At 36.9% G+C, this 20262-nt stretch overlaps 1 pseudogene; it reads right to left on the minus strand.

Annotated features, from left to right (window-relative positions):
* Positions 1–19870, minus strand: part of LOC146881608 (uncharacterized) — a 58783-nt pseudogene extending 38913 nt beyond the window's left edge.
* Positions 19871–20262: the final 392 nt, after the last annotated feature.

The raw sequence follows: 20262 nt of genomic DNA on the forward strand, positions 1-20262 counted from the left end.
ATCTTCTCGAAGAAGGAGGGTATGATGTGAATTGCATATGGGTCAAATGGAGGATGACTAATGCGCCGTGTTGATGCAGTTTCTTTTATCTAAATAAGTGCCCAATGATTTGTAAATTCGGCTGACCAAATTGTGTTTGTGTTTAACCAATTAATGGGCTTTAGTTTTGCTTTCTCTTCAAGTTGAAATAAGGGTCCATATGCCAACTTAAGAACCAACCTTTGGAAGATCAAGAGGACCTTTGGTCAGAGTTTGTGGATGACTTTTGGTAGCCTTAAATTCAGATACAATCAACCATTAAGTAGCGGATCGTTAGTAGCTTGAGTGGATAATTAATTAGTAGCTTTAAGCGGGATGATATTGAAATTTATGTGTCTTTTGTAACTCTGATGGTTAAAGCTCCTACATAAGTTGAACCATTTTCATCAACGAAGGCAAGTTGAGTTTTATTCAGAAAATAAACGAGTTTTATCTCATCTATCTTAGTGAGAGTGATTCTCCAAAGTTCATCGGTGATTCAAGAATCCATGAGTTTAATCAAAGGTCCTTTATCCCTTTGTGTGTTTCAACTCTTAGGCTTATCTTCCATTCTTGGAAGTGTGATGTCTATCAATTTCCGTTCCATCTTCTTTTATGTTTCCATTTTCTCGTTTTAAATAATTTCTCAAATTTCTTGCTTGTTAGCATTCCAACAATGATAGATCAGTCAAACGAATCGAACCCTGTGGATTCACATCATTTGGTATTCAGAGCCTGGCTATCTAGATTTCGAATAGGAAAGAAAGTTTGTTATACAAAGTGTTTAACCGAAGGCCATCCATGTTTAGTTGCATTCGATTACGGAAGCGAAAACAATGTTGTGAGCCAAAGATTGGTGGAGAAACAACACTTACCAGCAACCTTTCATCTAGATCAAGCATGGATCAAATTCAGTACATGGCAATGTGTGAAAGAAGTATTATGTGATATTGCTCCCATGGACTCTTGTCATCTTCTTTTGGGACGGGCATGACTTCGTTTTAAAACACTCCATCTTAATGAACGTTCCCTTTATTTGAGGCATGAGGGACATCAAAAGATGTAGAAGTTTATGACACCAAGACAAGTCAGTAAGGATCAACGTAGGCTGAAGGAGAAAACAGAAAAAGAAAGAATAGAAAAAGAAGTAATATAAACTGCAGAAGGAAGGGAAAATAAAGAAAAAGAAATGGAACTAGAGAAAGTTTATTCGTCAATGTTTTTTCTTCTACAGTTTGTGATCTCATTTTACAGGAACAAAAGGATAAGCATGTGAAGGAAACACACGAACATCCATGTTTGAAAAGGAAGCTTGTTCATAGTGCTTTATCATGCATTTGGTCCGTCGATAAGAAGAAAATTCGTCAAACACAATGCATGGAATTATTTATTGTTACATATCAAGGTGGGGTACTACTGCCAAGAAATGTTATCGACGGATTGCAACCATTGGAAAGTAACAAATATCAAGTTGAATTTGATCCTGGAAGAAGAGAATTAGTTTCAACTTGCAAAAAAATAAAATTCCTTCACAAGATCATAATAAAAACTTACTTTAAAACTAGTGTCTTAAGATTCGGGACAAATCTTCTCGAGGAAGGAGGGTATGATGTGAATTTTATATGGGTCAAATGGAGGATGACTAATGCGCCGTGTTGATGCAGTTTCTTTTATTTAAATAAGGGCCCAATGCTTTGTAAAATTGGCTGACCAAATTGTGTTTGTGCTTAACCAATTAATGGGCTTTAGTTTTGCTTTATCTTCAAGTTGAAATAAGGGTCCATATGCCAACCTAAGAACCAACCTTTGGAAGATCAAGAGGACCTTTGGTCAAAGTTTGTCGATGACTTTTGGTAGCCTTAAATTCAGTTACAATCAACCATTAAGTAGCGGATCATTATTAGCTTGAGTGTATCATTAATTAATAGCTTTAAGCGGGATGATATTGAAATTTATGTGTCTTTTGTCATTCTGATGGTTAATGCTCCTATATAAGTTTAACCATTTTCATCAATGAAGGCAAGATGAGTTTTATTCAGAAAATAAACGAGTTTTATCTCATCTATCTTAGTGAGAGTGATTCTCCTAAGTTCTTCAGTGATTCAAGAATCCATGAGTTTAATCAAAGGTCCTTTATCCCTTTGTGTGTTTCAACTCTTAGGCTTATCTTCCATTCTTGGAAGTGTGATGTCTATCAATTTCCATTCCATCTTCTTTTATGTTTCCATTTTCTCGTTTTAATCAAATTTCTTTCTTGTTAGCATTCCAACAATGATAGATCAGTCAAACGAATCGAACCCTGTGGATTCACATCATTTGGTATTCAGAGCCTGGCTATCTAGATTTGGAATAGGAAAGGAAGTTTATTATACAAAGTGTTTAACCGAAGGCCATCCATGTTTAGTTGCATTCGATTACGGAAGCAAAAACAATGATGTGAGCCAAAGATTGGTGGAGCAACAACAGTTACCAGCAACCTTTCATCTGGATCAAGCATGGATCAAATTTAGTACATGGCAATGTGTGAAGGAAGTATTATGTGATATTGCTCCCATGGACTCTTGTCATCTTCTTTTGGGATGGGCATGGCTTCATTTTAAAACACTCCATCTTGATGAACGTTCCCTTTATTTGAGGCATGAGGGACATCAAAAGAATAGAAGTTTATGACACCAAGACAAGTCAGTAAGGATCAACATAGGCTGAAGGAGAAAACAGAAAAAGAAAGAATAGAAAGAAGTAATATAAACTGCAGAAGGAAGGGAAAATAAAGAAAAAGAAATGGAACTAGAAAAAGTTTATTCATCAATGTTTTTTCTTCTACAGTTTGTGATGTGATTTTATAGGAACAAAAGGATAAGCATGTGAAGGAAATACACAAACTTCCATGTTTGAAGAGGAAGCTTGTTCATAGTGCTTTATCATGCATTTGGTCCGTCGATAAGAAGCAAATTCGTCAAACACAACGCATGGAATCATTTATTGTTACATATCAAGGTGGGGTACTGTTGCCAAGAAATGTTATCGACGGATTGCAACCATTGGAAAGTAACAAATATCACGTTGAATTTGATCTTGGAAGAAGAGAATTAGTTTCAACTTGTGAAAAAATAAATTTCCTTCACAAGATCGTAATAAAAACTTACTTTAAAACTAGTGTCTTAAGATTCGGGACAAATCTTCTCGAAGAAGGAGGGTATGATGTGAATTGCATATGGGTCAAATGGAGGATGACTAATGCGCCATGTTGATGCAGTTTCTTTTATTTAAATAAGGGCCCAATGCTTTGTAAAATTGGCTGACCAAATTGTGTTTGTGCTTAACCAATTAATGGGCATTAGTTTTGCTTTATCTTCAAGTTGAAATAAGGGTCCATATGCCAACTTAAGAACCAACCTTTGCAAGATCAAGAGGACCTTTGCTCAAAGTTTGTGGATGACTTTTGGTAGCCTTAAATTCAGTTACAACCAACCATTAAGTAGCGGATCATTATTAGCTTGAGTGGATCATTAATTAATAGCTTTAAGCGGGATGATATTGAAATTTATGTGTCTTTTGTAATTCTAATGGTTAAAGCTCCTATATAAGTTGAACCATTTTCATCAATGAAGGCAAGTTGAGTTTTATTCAGAAAATAAACGAGTTTTATCTCATCTATCTTAGTGAGAGTGATTCTCCTAAGTTCTTGAGTGATTCAAGAATCCATGAGTTTAATTAATCAAAGGTCCTTTATCCCTTTGTGTGTTTCAACTCTTAGGCTTATCTTCCATTCTTGGAAGTGTGATGTCTATCAATTTTCATTCCATCTTCTTTTATGTTTCCATTTTCTCGTTTTAAATAATTTCTCAAATTTCTTGCTTGTTAGCATTCCAACAATGATAGATCAGTCAAACGAATCGAACGTTGTGGATTCACATCATTTGGTATTCACAGCCTGCCATCTAGATTTGGAATAGGAAAGGAAGTTTATTATACAAAGTGTTTAACCGAAGGCCATCCATTTTTAGTTGCATTCGATTACGGAAGCGAAAACAATCTTGTGAACCAAAGTTTGGTGGAGAAACTCCAGTTACCAGCAACCTTTCATCTGGATCAAGCATGGATCAAATTCAGTACATGGCAATGTGTGAAAGAAGTATTATGTGATATTGCTCCCATGGACTCTTGTCATCTTCTTTTGTGATGGGCATGGCTTCATTTTAAAACACTCCATCTTGACGAACGTTCCCTTTATTTGAGGCATGAGGGACATCAAAAGAAGTAGAAGTTTATGACACTAAGACAAGTCAGTAAGGATCAACGTAGGCTGAAGGAGAAAACAGAAAAAGAAAGAATAGAAAAAGAAGTAATAGAAACTACAGAAGGAAGGGAAAATAAAGAAAAAGAAATGGAACTAGAGAGAGTTTATTCATCAATGTTTTTTCTTCTACAGTTTGTGATGTCATTTTACAGGAACAAAAGGATAAGCATGTGATGGAAATACACGAACTTCCATGTTTGAAAAGGAAGCTTGTTCATAGTGCTTTATCATGCATTTGGTTCGTCGATAAGAAGCAAATTCGTCAAACACAACGCATGGAATTATTTATTGTTACATATCAAGGTGGGGTACTGTTGCCAAGAAATGTTATCGACGGATTGCAACCATTGGAAAGTAACAAATATCAAGTTGAATTTGATCCTGGAAGAAGGGAATTAGTTTCAACTTGTGAAAAAATAAAATTCCTTCACAAGATCGTAATAAAAACTTACTTTAAAACCAGTGTCTTAAGATTCGGGACAAATCTTCTCGAAGAAGGAGGGTATGATGTGAATTGCATATGGGTCAAATGGAGGATGACTAATGTACCGTGTTGATGCAGTTTCTTTTATTTAAACAAGGGCCCAATGCTTTGTAAAATTGGCTGACCAAATTGTGTTTGTGCTTAACCAATTAATGGGCTGTAGTTTTGCTTTATCTTCAAGTTGAAATAAGGGTCCATATGCCAACTTAAGAACCAACCTTTGGAAGATCTAGAGGACCTTTGCTCAAAGTTTGTGGATGACAATTTGTAGCCTTAAATTCAGTTACAATCAACCATTAAGTAGCGGATCATTATTAGCTTGAGTGGATCACTAATTAATAGCTTTAAGCGGGATGATATTGAAATTTATGTGTCTTTTGTAATTCTGATGGTTAAAGCTCCTACATAAGTTGAACCATTTTCATCAATGAAGGCAAGCTGAGTTTTATTCAGAAAATAAACGAGTTTTATCTCATCTATCTTAGTGAGAGTGATTCTCCTAAGTTCTTGAGTGATTCAAAAATCCATGAGTTTAATTAATCAAAGGTCCTTTATCCCTTTGCGTGTTACAACTCTTAGGCTTATCTTCCATTCTTGGAAGTGTGATGTCTATCAATTTCCGTTCCATCTTCTTTTATGTTTCCATTTTCTCGTTTTAAATAATTTCTCAAATTTCTTGCTTGTTAGCATTCCAACAACGATAGATCAGTCAAACGAATCGAACGCTGTGGATTCACATCATTTGGTATTCACAGCCTGGCCATCTAGATTTGGAATAGGAAAGGAAGTTTATTATACAAAGTGTTTAACCGAAGGCCATCCATGTTTAGTTGCATTCGATTACGGAAGCGAAAACAATGTTGTGAACCAAAGTTTGGTGGAGAAACTCCAGTTACCAGCAACCTTTCATCTGGATCAAGCCTGAATCAAATTTAGTACATGGCAATGTGTGAAAGAAGTATTATGTGATATTGCTCTCATGGACTCTTGTCATCTTCTTTTGGGATGGGCATGGCTTCATTTTAAAACACTCCATCTTGATGAACGTTCCCTTTATTTGAGGCATGAGGGACATCAAAGGAAGTAGAAGTTTATGACACCAAGACATGTCAGTAAGGATCAACGTAGGCTGAAGGAGAAAACAGAAAAAGGAAGAATAGAAAAAGAAGTAATAGAAACTGCAGAAGGAAGGGAAAATAAAGAAAAAGAAATGGAACTAGAGAAAGTTCATTCGTCAATGTTTTTTCTTCTACAGTTTGTGATGTCATTTTACAGGAACAAAAGGATAAGCATGTGAAGGAAATACACGAACTTCCATGTTTGAAAAGGAAGCTTGTTCATAGTGCTTTATCATGCATTTGGTCCGTCGATAAGAAGCAAATTCGTCAAACACAACGCATGGAATTATTTATTGTTACATATCAAGTTGGGATACTGTTGCCAAGAAATGTTATCGACGGATTGCAATTAGTGGAAAGTAACAAATATCAAGTTGAATTTGATCCTGGAAGAAGAGAATTAGTTTTAACTTGTGAAAAAATAAAATTCCTTCACAAGATCATAATAATAACTTACTTTAAAACTAGTGTCTTAAGATTCGAGACAAATCTTCTCGAAGAAGGAGGGTATGATATGAATTGCATATGGGTCAAATGGAGGATGACTAATGCGCCGTGTTGATGCAATTTCTTTTATTTAAACAAGGGCCCAATGCTTTGTAAAATTCGCTGGCCAAATTGTGTTTGTGCTTAACCAATTAATGGGCTTTTAGTTTTGCTTTATCTTCAAGTTGAAATAAGGGTCCATATGCCAACTTAAGAACCAACCTTTGGAAGATCAAGAGTACCTTTGCTCAAAGTTTGTGGATGACTTTTGGTAGCCTTAAATTCAGTTACAATCAACCATTAAGTAGCGGATCATTATTAGCTTGAGTGGATCATTAATTAATAGCTTTAAGCGGGATGATATTGAAATTTATGTGTCTTTTGTAATTTTGATGGTTAAAGCTCCTATATAAGTTGAACCATTTTCATCAATGAAGGCAAGCTGAGTTTCTGAGTTTTATTCAGAAAATAAACGAGTTTTATCTCATCTATCTTAGTGAGAGTGATTCTCCTAAGTTCTTGAGTGATTCAAGAATCCATGAGTTTAATCAAAGGTCCTTTATCCCTTTGTGTGTTTCAACTCTTAGGCTTATCTTCCATTCTTGGAAGTGTGATGTCTATCAATTTCCGTTCTATCTTCTTTTATGTTTCCATTTTCTCGATTTAAATAATTTCTCAAATTTCTTGCTTGTTAGCATTCCAACAATGATAGATCAGTCAAACGAATCGAACGTTGTGGATTCACATCATTTGGTATTCACAGCCTGGCCATCTGGACTTGGAATAGGAAAGGAAGTTTATTATACAAAGTGTTTAACCGAAGGCCATCCATGTTTAGTTGCATTCGATTACGGAAGCGAAAACAATGTTGTGAGCCAAAGATTGGTGGAGAAACTCCAGTTACCAGCAACCTTTCATCTGGATCAAGCATGGATCAAATTCAATACATGGCAATGTGTGAAAGAAGTATTATGTGATATTGCTCCCATGGACTCTTGTCATCTTCCTTTGGGATGAGCATGGCTTCATTTTAAAACACTCCATCTTGATGAACGTTCCCTTTATTTGAGGCATGAGGGACATCAAAAGAAGTAGAAGTTTATGACACCAAGACAAGTCAATAAGGATCAACGTAGGCTGAAGGAGAAAACAGAAAAAGGAAGAATAGAAAAAGAAGTAATAGAAACTGCAGAAGGAAGGGAAAATAAAGAAAACGAAATGGAACTAGAGAAAGTTTATTCGTCAATGTTTTTTCTTCTACAGTTTGTGATGTCATTTTACAGGAACAAAAGGATAAGCATGTGAAGGAAATACACGAACTTCCATGTTTGAAAAGGAAGCTTGTTCATAGTGCTTTATCATGCATTTGGTTCGTCGATAAGAAGCAAATTCGTCAAACACAACGCATGGAATTATTTATTGTTACATATCAAGGTGGGGTACTGTTGCCAAGAAATGTTATGGACGGATTTCAACCATTGGAAAGTAACAAATATCAAGTTGAATTTGATCCTGGAAGAAGAGAATTAGTTTCAACTTGTGAAAAAATAAAATTCCTTCACAAGATCATAATAAAAACTTACTTTAAAACTAGTGTCTTAAGATTCGGGACAAATCTTCTCGAAGAAGGAAGGTATGATGTGAGTTGCATATGGGTCAAATGGAGGATGACTAATGCGCCGTGTTCATGCAGTTTCTTTTATTTAAATAAGGGCCCAATGCTTTGTAAAATTAGCTGACCAAATTGTGTTTGTGCTTAACCAGTTAATGGGCTTTAGTGTTGCTTTATCTTCAAGTTGAAATAAGGGTCCATATGCCAACATAAGAACCAACCTTTGGAAGATCAAGAGGACCTTTGCTCAAAGTTTGTGGATAACTTTTGGTAGCCTTAAATTCTGTTACAATCAACCATTAAGTAGCGGATCATTATTAGCTTGAGTGGATCATTAATTAATAGCTTTAAGTAGGATGATTTTGAAATTTATGTGTCTTTTGTAGTTCTGATGGTTAAAGCTCCTATATAAGTTGAACCATTTTCATCAATGAAGGCAAGCTGAGTTTTATTCAGAAAATAAACGAGTTTTATCACATCTATCTTAGTGAGAGTGATTCTCCTAAGTTCTTGAGTGATTCAAGAATCCATGAGTTTAATCAAAGGTCCTTTATCCCTTTGTGTGTTTCAACTCTTAGGGTTATCTTCCATTCTTGGAAGTGTGATGTCTATCAATTTCTGTTCCATCTTCTTTTATGTTTCCATTTTCTCGATTTAAATAATTTCTCAAATTTCTTGCTTGTTAGCATTCCAACAATGATAGATCTTTCAAACGAATCGAACGCTGTGGATTCACATCATTTGGTATTCACAGCCTGGCCATCTAGACTTGGAATAGGAAAGGAAGTTTATTATTCAAAGTGTTTAACCGAAGGCCATCCATGTTTAGTTGCATTCGATTACGGAAGCGAAAACAATGTTGTGAGCCAAAGATTGGTGGAGAAACTCCAGTTACCAGCAACCTTTCATCTGGATCAAGCATGGATCAAATTCAATACATGGCAATGTGTGAAAGAAGTATTATGTGATATTGCTCCCATGGACTCTTGTCATCTTCCTTTGGGATGAGCATGGCTTCATTTTAAAACACTCCATCTTGATGAACGTTCCCTTTATTTGAGGCATGAGGGACATCAAAAGAAGTAGAAGTTTATGACACCAAGACAAGTCAATAAGGATCAACGTAGGCTGAAGGAGAAAACAGAAAAAGAAAGAATAGAAAAAGAAGTAATAGAAACTGCAGAAGGAAGGGAAAATAAAGAAAAAGAAATGGAACTAGAGAAAGTTTATTCGTCAATGTTTTTTCTTCTACAGTTTGTGATGTCATTTTACAGGAACAAAAGGATAAGCATGTGAAGGAAATACACGAACTTCCATGTTTGAAAAGGAAGCTTGTTCATAGTGCTTTATCATGCATTTGGTCCGTCGATAAGAAGCAAATTCGTCAAACACAACGCATGGAATTATTTATTGTTACATATCAAGGTGGGGTACTGTTGCCAAGAAATGTTATGGACGGATTTCAACCATTGGAAAGTAACAAATATCAAGTTGAATTTGATCCTGGAAGAAGAGAATTAGTTTCAACTTGTGAAAAAATAAAATTCCTTCACAAGATCATAATAAAAACTTACTTTAAAACTAGTGTCTTAAGATTCGGGACAAATCTTCTCGAAGAAGGAAGGTATGATGTGAGTTGCATATGGGTCAAATGGAGGATGACTAATGCGCCGTGTTCATGCAGTTTCTTTTATTTAAATAAGGGCCCAATGCTTTGTAAAATTAGCTGACCAAATTGTGTTTGTGCTTAACCAGTTAATGGGCTTTAGTGTTGCTTTATCTTCAAGTTGAAATAAGGGTCCATATGCCAACATAAGAACCAACCTTTGGAAGATCAAGAGGACCTTTGCTCAAAGTTTGTGGATAACTTTTGGTAGCCTTAAATTCAGTTACAATCAACCATTAAGTAGCGGATCATTATTAGCTTGAGTGGATCATTAATTAATAGCTTTAAGCAGGATGATATTGAAATTTATGTGTCTTTTGTAGTTCTGATGGTTAAAGCTCCTATATAAGTTGAACCATTTTCATCAATGAAGGCAAGCTGAGTTTTATTCAGAAAATAAACGAGTTTTATCTCATCTATCTTAGTGAGAGTGATTCTCCTAAGTTCTTTAGTGATTCAAGAATCCATGAGTTTAATCAAAGGTCCTTCATCCCTTTGTGTGTTTCAACTCTTAGGGTTATCTTCCATTCTTGGAAGTGTGATGTCTATCAATTTCTGTTCCATCTTCTTTTATGTTTCCATTTTCTCGATTTAAATAATTTCTCAAATTTCTTGCTTGTTAGCATTCCAAGAATGATAGATCTTTCAAACGAATCGAACGCTGTGGATTCACATCATTTGGTATTCACAGCCTGGCCATCTAGACTTGGAATAGGAAAGGAAGTTTATTATTCAAAGTGTTTAACCGAAGGCCATCCATGTTTAGTTGCATTCGATTACGGAAGCGAAAACAATGTTGTGAGCCAAAGATTGGTGGAGAAACTCCAGTTACCAGCAACCTTTCATCTGGATCAAGCATGGATCAAATTCAATACATGGCAATGTGTGAAAGAAGTATTATGTGATATTGCTCCCATGGACTCTTGTCATCTTCCTTTGGGATGAGCATGGCTTCATTTTAAAACACTCCATCTTGATGAACGTTCCCTTTATTTGAGGCATGAGGGACATCAAAAGAAGTAGAAGTTTATGACACCAAGACAAGTCAATAAGGATCAACGTAGGCTGAAGGAGAAAACAGAAAAAGAAAGAATAGAAAAAGAAGTAATAGAAACTGCAGAAGGAAGGGAAAATAAAGAAAAAGAAATGGAACTAGAGAAAGTTTATTCGTCAATGTTTTTTCTTCTACAGTTTGTGATGTCATTTTACAGGAACAAAAGGATAAGCATGTGAAGGAAATACACGAACTTCCATGTTTGAAAAGGAAGCTTGTTCATAGTGCTTTATCATGCATTTGGTCCGTCGATAAGAAGCAAATTCGTCAAACACAACGCATGGAATTATTTATTGTTACATATCAAGGTGGGGTACTGTTGCCAAGAAATGTTATGGACGGATTTCAACCATTGGAAAGTAACAAATATCAAGTTGAATTTGATCCTGGAAGAAGAGAATTAGTTTCAACTTGTGAAAAAATAAAATTCCTTCACAAGATCATAATAAAAACTTACTTTAAAACTAGTGTCTTAAGATTCGGGACAAATCTTCTCGAAGAAGGAAGGTATGATGTGAGTTGCATATGGGTCAAATGGAGGATGACTAATGCGCCGTGTTCATGCAGTTTCTTTTATTTAAATAAGGGCCCAATGCTTTGTAAAATTAGCTGACCAAATTGTGTTTGTGCTTAACCAGTTAATGGGCTTTAGTGTTGCTTTATCTTCAAGTTGAAATAAGGGTCCATATGCCAACATAAGAACCAACCTTTGGAAGATCAAGAGGACCTTTGCTCAAAGTTTGTGGATAACTTTTGGTAGCCTTAAATTCAGTTACAATCAACCATTAAGTAGCGGATCATTATTAGCTTGAGTGGATCATTAATTAATAGCTTTAAGCAGGATGATATTGAAATTTATGTGTCTTTTGTAGTTCTGATGGTTAAAGCTCCTATATAAGTTGAACCATTTTCATCAATGAAGGCAAGCTGAGTTTTATTCAGAAAATAAACGAGTTTTATCTCATCTATCTTAGTGAGAGTGATTCTCCTAAGTTCTTTAGTGATTCAAGAATCCATGAGTTTAATCAAAGGTCCTTCATCCCTTTGTGTGTTTCAACTCTTAGGGTTATCTTCCATTCTTGGAAGTGTGATGTCTATCAATTTCTGTTCCATCTTCTTTTATGTTTCCATTTTCTCGATTTAAATAATTTCTCAAATTTCTTGCTTGTTAGCATTCCAAGAATGATAGATCTTTCAAACGAATCGAACGCTGTGGATTCACATCATTTGGTATTCACAGCCTGGCCATCTAGACTTGGAATAGGAAAGGAAGTTTATTATTCAAAGTGTTTAACCGAAGGCCATCCATGTTTAGTTGCATTCGATTACGGAAGCGAAAACAATGTTGTGAGCCAAAGATTGGTGGAGAAACTCCAGTTACCAGCAACCTTTCATCTGGATCAAGCATGGATCAAATTCAATACATGGCAATGTGTGAAAGAAGTATTATGTGATATTGCTCCCATGGACTCTTGTCATCTTCCTTTGGGATGAGCATGGCTTCATTTTAAAACACTCCATCTTGATGAACGTTCCCTTTATTTGAGGCATGAGGGACATCAAAAGAAGTAGAAGTTTATGACACCAAGACAAGTCAATAAGGATCAACGTAGGCTGAAGGAGAAAACAGAAAAAGAAAGAATAGAAAAAGAAGTAATAGAAACTGCAGAAGGAAGGGAAAATAAAGAAAAAGAAATGGAACTAGAGAAAGTTTATTCGTCAATGTTTTTTCTTCTACAGTTTGTGATGTCATTTTACAGGAACAAAAGGATAAGCATGTGAAGGAAATACACGAACTTCCATGTTTGAAAAGGAAGCTTGTTCATAGTGCTTTATCATGCATTTGGTCCGTCGATAAGAAGCAAATTCGTCAAACACAACGCATGGAATTATTTATTGTTACATATCAAGGTGGGGTACTGTTGCCAAGAAATGTTATGGACGGATTTCAACCATTGGAAAGTAACAAATATCAAGTTGAATTTGATCCTGGAAGAAGAGAATTAGTTTCAACTTGTGAAAAAATAAAATTCCTTCACAAGATCATAATAAAAACTTACTTTAAAACTAGTGTCTTAAGATTCGGGACAAATCTTCTCGAAGAAGGAAGGTATGATGTGAGTTGCATATGGGTCAAATGGAGGATGACTAATGCGCCGTGTTCATGCAGTTTCTTTTATTTAAATAAGGGCCCAATGCTTTGTAAAATTAGCTGACCAAATTGTGTTTGTGCTTAACCAGTTAATGGGCTTTAGTGTTGCTTTATCTTCAAGTTGAAATAAGGGTCCATATGCCAACATAAGAACCAACCTTTGGAAGATCAAGAGGACCTTTGCTCAAAGTTTGTGGATAACTTTTGGTAGCCTTAAATTCAGTTACAATCAACCATTAAGTAGCGGATCATTATTAGCTTGAGGTGGATCATTAATTAATAGCTTTAAGCAGGATGATATTGAAATTTATGTGTCTTTTGTAGTTCTGATGGTTAAAGCTCCTATATAAGTTGAACCATTTTCATCAATGAAGGCAAGCTGAGTTTTATTCAGAAAATAAACGAGTTTTATCTCATCTATCTTAGTGAGAGTGATTCTCCTAAGTTCTTTAGTGATTCAAGAATCCATGAGTTTAATCAAAGGTCCTTTATGATGGACGTCCTTGGTGTAGGAGAGGAAGGAGATCCATGGAAGACACCAAAAAGAAGATGAAATGCAGCGGAAATGAAGATAAGAGCAAGAAGAGCTCTAGGCAATGGAGGTTTTTGGTGAAGATGAAGAGTAGAAGTGAAGCTATGGTATGGAAGGTGGCTAGAGGAGATGAAGGAGAAGTTTAGCCATGTGTGCTCTCAAAATAATGGAAGAGTGGAGTGATCTCAACACAAACATTCTATTAGAAATTTCAAGAGTTGAAATGTACAAATGGTCTACTTTTGGCTTTTATATGTGAGCCTAAAAGCTAGACTAATTCTTGGCCCTTAGATTAAGCTTGGAGGAGAAGCTTTAATCATCACCCTTGGATGGTGGCTTGGAGAAGGAGGCATCTTCCTAGCCTTTGGATGAAGGCTTGGAAAAGAAGACACTCTCTTAGCCCTTGGATGAAGGAGGCACATGGGTGGAGTGTGGACTTGGCTCCATGGGATGCATGATCCATGAGGTGTAGGAAGGAATGTTGACTTCCACTTAGTCTACCTTTGACCTTTGGTAGCTCATGGCCAAATCTCTTATTGGGCTTAGTCAAGCCCAATTTTATCAATTTTACTACACAATGTTTGACTTATTATTCTAGAAAAACAAGGCCTAAACAATGGCCCAATTTAAATCTATACTACTTCCTTCATGCATAATCTCATATTTTAGAGATTTCTTTAGCCCATGTGAATAATGTAAAAAGCCCATGATTGACTTGATCATCTTGTGAGAGGCCCATGTGAATCTTTCTCATCATGCTTTTAGTGATTGGGCCTTGATGTGGGCTTGGGCTTGTTGATGCACTTGAGCTTGGGCTTGTTGGGGTCACATCATCCCCTCCCCCTTGAAGAGGATTTGCCCTCAAATCTTGGTGGTCACCCTCTTCATCAAAAATACCTATAAAAGGAACCAAATCAGTAATGTTGAAAGTAGGATGCACACCATATTCCGGAGGAAGATCTAATTGATAAGCATTATTATTGATCTTCTTGATGATTTGGAATGGACCATCACCTCGGGGACTAAGTTTGGATTTTCTTATATTAGGAAATCTTTCCTTCCTTAAGTGCAACCAAACTAAATCTCCTTCATTAAAAGACCGAACTCTCTTGCCCTTGTTTTTAGAATGAGCAATCTTTTCAACTTGGGCTTGAATTTGGTGTTTAACCTTCTCATGAAAATCTTTTATGAACTTGGACTTAGAAATCCCTTCTTTATGAACAAAATCAAAAGAAGTTGGAAGAGGTAATAAGTCCAATGGTGTGAGAGGGTTAAAACCATAAACTACCTCAAAGGGTGAGAGTTTGGTGGTGCTATGGACCACTCTATTGTAAGCAAATTCAATGTGGGGAAGATACTCATCCCAAGATTTATGATTCCCCTTAAGCAAAACCCTAAGCAATGTGGAAAGGGATCTATTGACTACCTCGGTTTGCCCATCAGTTTGTGGGTGACAAGAGGTAGAGAAAGAAAGTTTTGTTCCTAGCCTAGACCACAAGGTCCTCCAAAAATGGCTTAGGAATTTAGCATCCCTATCAGACACAATTGTTTTGGGTAAACCATGGAGGCGAACCACTTCTCTACAGAACAACCTTGCTATGTTACTAGCATCATCTACTTTGTGGCATGGTATAAAATGTGCCATTTTAGAAAAACGGTCCACTACCACAAATATAGAGTCAACACCCCTAGAAGTCCTTGGAAGCCCTAGGACAAAATCCATACTTATATCCTCCCAAGGGGTGGAAGCAACAGGCAAAGGAGTATACATCCTTGCAGGCATTGCGCTAGACTTAGCATGCAAACAATTCAAACAACTAGCGCAATGGTTTTGTATTTCCCTTTTCATATGGGGCCAAAAGAATTTCTCTTTAAGCATGGCCAAAGTTTTGGCGACCCCAAAGTGATGAAGGATTGACCCCAACCAAGGATGAAGGCACATGCTTAAGAAGACTAAGCATGTTTAAAAAGGAAGTTCACTAATCCTTCATCCCTTTCATTTGTGTTTGTTATTTTTGATTCCCTAAGTTGACTTAGTTGAATCAAATTTAGTTGACTTGTTGACCTTTGACTAGGTTTGACTTGTTCATTATAGTTGACTTGACATAAGCCAACATGCTAATCTATGTTTATTTGCTTTGTAGGTTAATTAGGAGTAAGAAAGCAATGCTAGGTGGCGCATGGTGATTGGGGAGCATAAATGATGTGAAGGAGAGAGTAAAGCAAAGGCATAAAGCATAAAGTAAAAGGCATGAAGCAAGTGTACCTATGTACCTTTGGTCTCCTTTGTTTTTAGCACACTTTAACCACTTTTTGGAGACATATGAGACACATTCTTTGTCTCCTTTTGTGCTAGAACGAAATTAGCCTTGCACACACCATAGTTAGCTCTTTTGTCTCTCATTTTTGTAACCTTATTTGACCTAGTTTCTAGAAGCTAGGGTTAGGTTTTTATAGAGACATCCTTAGGTATCTTTTATTTGCTTAGAGGCCCCTAAAATCTTCTATATAAGGGGTGCTCCTAGACATGTAAAAGGGTTGAAGATTTTGAAGTAAAAACACTCTTGTGTCTCAACCATTTGTGAGAGTTTCCTCCCTTGGGGGTGAAACTTTTAAGCCTTATCTTGCATAGCAAGTGGCGACACACATCCACTCATCTTCAAGGTTGCCATGGCTTCTAGCCTAGCCTTGTAGTGGCGTGTTTCTCACATTTTTACCATTTCTTTCCTTTCCATTTTATGTTTTCTTCTTCCTTTAATTGTTCTTGGTTTTCTATTGTTTATGTGCTTTCCATTTCCTTTTCATTTTGAATCAATCCATCATCTTCTTCTCTTGAGCTTTGTGAAAGGAACCTTCACATCTAGATAGCTTGCTATCTTAATGTCCAGTGGGGATTTCACTTAGCTTTCTTAATCAACTCACACCATATTCAATATTCTTAAAAAGGAACAAGATAATCCTTCATCACAAAATGACCCATAAGTCCCCCCTCATGCATTTCTTTGATCAAAAGTTTTCTATGAGAACCTAGAGGAATACATAGGCGGCCTTCTTTGAAAAGATATCCACTTGAGAGATAAAAGCCGCCTTGGGACTTAGTGAGACAATCATGATAAATGGTAGCAAAGAAGGGATCATGAATATACAATTCACATATGTTGTCAAATCCAAGAATTTGGGACCCAAGCTTGGCTAAGAGAGTATATCTCCTTGATAGTGCATCAGCCACCACATTAGCTTTCCCTTTCTTGTACTTGATAACATAAGGGAATTGTTCCAAGTACTCAACCCACTTTGCATGCCTTTTATTCAATTTGTGTTGGCTCTTCAAATACTTGAGAGTTTCATGATCACTATGGATAATAAACTCTTTTGTCACAAGATAATGTTCCCAAGTATGAAGAGCTCGCACAAGAGCATATAGCTCTTTGTCATAGGTGGGATAGTTACGAGAAGGACCATTTAGTTTTTCACTAAAATAGGCAATTGGATGGCCTTCTTGTAACAAAACTGCACCTATTCGCACCCCAGAAGCATCACATTCTAGCTCAAAAGTTTTCTCAAAGTTTGGAAGAGCAAGAATGGGAGCTTGGGTGAGCCTAGTCTTGATATCATCAAAAGCCTTTTGTTGTCTTTCACCCCACTCAAAAGATATGTCTTTCTTAACAAGTTCATTGAGGGGTGAAGCAATGGTGGAGAAGTTGGGGACAAATCTTCTATAAAAACTTGCTAATCCCTGAAAACTTCTAATGTCCCCAACATTCTTTGGCACAAGCCATTCTTGGATGACCTTGATTTTTGCAGGGTCAACATGCACCCCACTCTTATTGACCACAAATCCCAAAAAGATGACACTCTCTACACAGAAAGTGCACTTGTCAATGTTAGCATAGAGTTGGTGGTCTCGGAGAAGAGATAACACAACTCTAAGATGACCCACATGAAGCTTAGAGCTTGTACTATACACCAATATGTCATCAAAATAGACAACAACAAACTTGCCGATACAATCTCGCAAGACATGATTCATTAGGCGCATGAATGTACTAGGAGCATTAGTTAGGCCAAAGGGCATGACTAACCATTCATATAGACCAAATTTTGTTTTGAAAGCAGTTTTCCACTCATCACCTTTTTGAATACGAATTTGGTGATAACCACTTTTGAGGTCTATTTTTGAAAATATTTGTGCTCCATGTAATTCATCCAACATATCATCTAGTCTTGGGATTGGGTGCCTATATTTTATGGTGATGTTGTTGATAGCCCTACAATCACAGCACATATGCCACTTTCCATCTTTCTTAGGCACCAACAACACAGGCACAGCACAAGGACTTAAACTTTTTTGAACCCATGCCTTGTCTAGCAACTCATTCACTTGAGTTTCTATCTCCTTGGTCTCAATTGGATTTGTCCTATAGGCGGGTCTATTAGGAAGACTTGCCCCTGGGACAAAATCAATTTGGTGCTCAATCCCTCTAAAAGGTGGGAGACCATGAGGGCCATCCTTTGGAAAAATATCTTTAAATTCATGAAGGAGAGCACGAATGGAAGGAGGTAGATCCTTAAGAGAAGGATGTTCAAGACAAGTAAGGATTGCTTGACAAAGTAAGAGGAAGGGAGGTTGCTCATTATGAAGAGTGTGCAAAAGAGTTTTATGAGTTAAAAGAACTTCATGAGCAACATCCTTAGAAGAAGAAACTTCCTCTACCTTTGTCTTGTCCTTAGAATCTTTAGAAGCATTAGAGTTCTTGGAACTCTCTTCCTCTCTCCTAGCTCGCATTTGAACTTGGTCACTAGCAACTTGGCTAGGAGTGAGGGGATGCAACACAAAAGTTTTTGAATGATGTTGGAGGGTGATCTCATTGGTGTGGCCATTGTGTAAGGTTTTATGATCAAATTGCCAAGGCCTCCCCAAGAGAATATGGCAAGCTTCCATTGGGATTACATCACATAAAACTTTATCTTTAAATTTCCCAATGGAGAACTTGACTTTTACTTGATGTTCAACTTTGAGATCCCCATCTTCATTAAGCCAATGAAGTTTGTAAGGTTTGGGATGGGGTAACAAAGTCAAATTCAACTTCTCAACCAATCTTGTGCTACAACAATTGCAACAAGACCCACTATCAATGATCAAAGAACAAGTGTTTTTCAAAACCTCACATCTTGTGTGGAAAATATTTTCTCTTTGATCATTGAGAGGAATGCTAGGTTGGTTATTGAGAAGCCTCCTAATCATCAAAAGTTTCCCTTCATTTGGATATGAATGTTCTTGAGAATCACTAGAATGAGAAGTGTTGGAGTCACTTGAAGATGACTCCTCTTGGCTAGTGTAGAGGTCTTTGCCCTTAAGCACAATGGTGCATTTGGTAGGGCATTGAGCGGCCACATGACCTCTACCTAGACACTTGAAACATTTAATGTCACTACCTCTTTTGTTGGTGAAGGATTCACCCTTGTCACTTATCTTTGTAAGGCTCTTATGAGTGGACTCTTTTTCTTTTGAAAATCACTTTTAGAAAAAGAGGGAGAATCCTTGCGAGAAGGACGTCTCAAAAGTTGTTGCTCCACCTTGATGCTCATTTGAACAAGATCATTAAAATTGTGGTAGGGGAGCAATTCAACTTTATCTCTTATGTTGTAATTGAGTCCACTTAAGAACCTAGCAATGGTAAGTTCCTCTTGTTCTTCAATTTCGGCTCTCATGATGTAGAGCTCCATCTTTTGTCTATACTCTTCTATAGACATAGATCTTTGTTGGAGCCTTTGGAGCTTGTCCAAGAGCTCTCTTTTGTAGTAGGAGGGAACATGGCGGGCATGAAGGGCTTCCTTAAGATCATTTCAATACTCAATATCATGTAGCCCTTTTCTCCTTCTTTGGAGGACTAAGGAAGTCCACCAATTAAGAGCATGCCCTTGAAAACTAAGAGTAGCTAGAGACACACGCCTCTCTTCCTCCACAACATGACTCTCAAACAATTGTTCTACTTTGGCAACCCAATCAAGAAAAACCTCAACATTATCCTTTCCATAGAAATGAGGCAAATCAATTTTGACTTCCTTTGGGTGAGGAGGTATACGCCTTTGCCTTCGTACACGAGGCGATTGTCTAAGGTTAATGCGCTCATCTTCCTCCTCTTCAAAATCATACTCATGCCTTGAAGGGGCACGAGAAGGCCTAGGAGAGGCACGGGTATTATGGTTGGGAGGGGTAAGTTGATTGGCAATTAATTGAAGATTGGCTTGCATGGAAGCCATTTGAATTTTAAGGTCCCTAACCTCTTGAGAGAGATTATTTAGGACTCTAGGATCAACCTCAACCTCCTCATCACCACTTGTGTGGAGGTTGTTTTCATCATGTTGTTGATGTTGGGTACTAGCACGAGTAGCCCTTCTAGTGCTCATGGTGATTAAAAGAACTTAGAACTTTAACAAAATGATGAAAGAAGAAACCAAGCACAAGTAGACGTCCAGGTTAGGCGAGGTGAGTCTAAAAGACTTCTTAAGTACCAAGGCCAATCCTTGCCAAGACGTACTTGCAAAAGGTTTCAAAGATCACACAATTGTTTAAGGCTAAGTAAATAGAATCACTTGAGACACTAAGCACAAACAAACACAAACAAGACTCAAAGAAAAGAAAAGACTAACACTAAAAACGGACCCCTAAATGGCAAAAATTTTAGAAACTTTGGTCTCACAAATTTAAACCACTAAGAGTCTAACTATGCGGCCTAAAAGTAAGGTGAGAAAGCACTTAGAACTTTCAACACACTCACTTACTAAAATGTTGCACTATAATATGAAAAAAAAAAAAGGTTCTACTTAGGAGATGGG

The sequence above is a fragment of the Vigna unguiculata genome, chromosome 11 (genome assembly GCF_037176805.1).
Source record: "Vigna unguiculata cultivar grain cowpea cultivar isolate G323 ecotype 2 chromosome 11, ASM3717680v1, whole genome shotgun sequence".
Taxonomy (NCBI): Eukaryota; Viridiplantae; Streptophyta; class Magnoliopsida; order Fabales; family Fabaceae; genus Vigna; species Vigna unguiculata.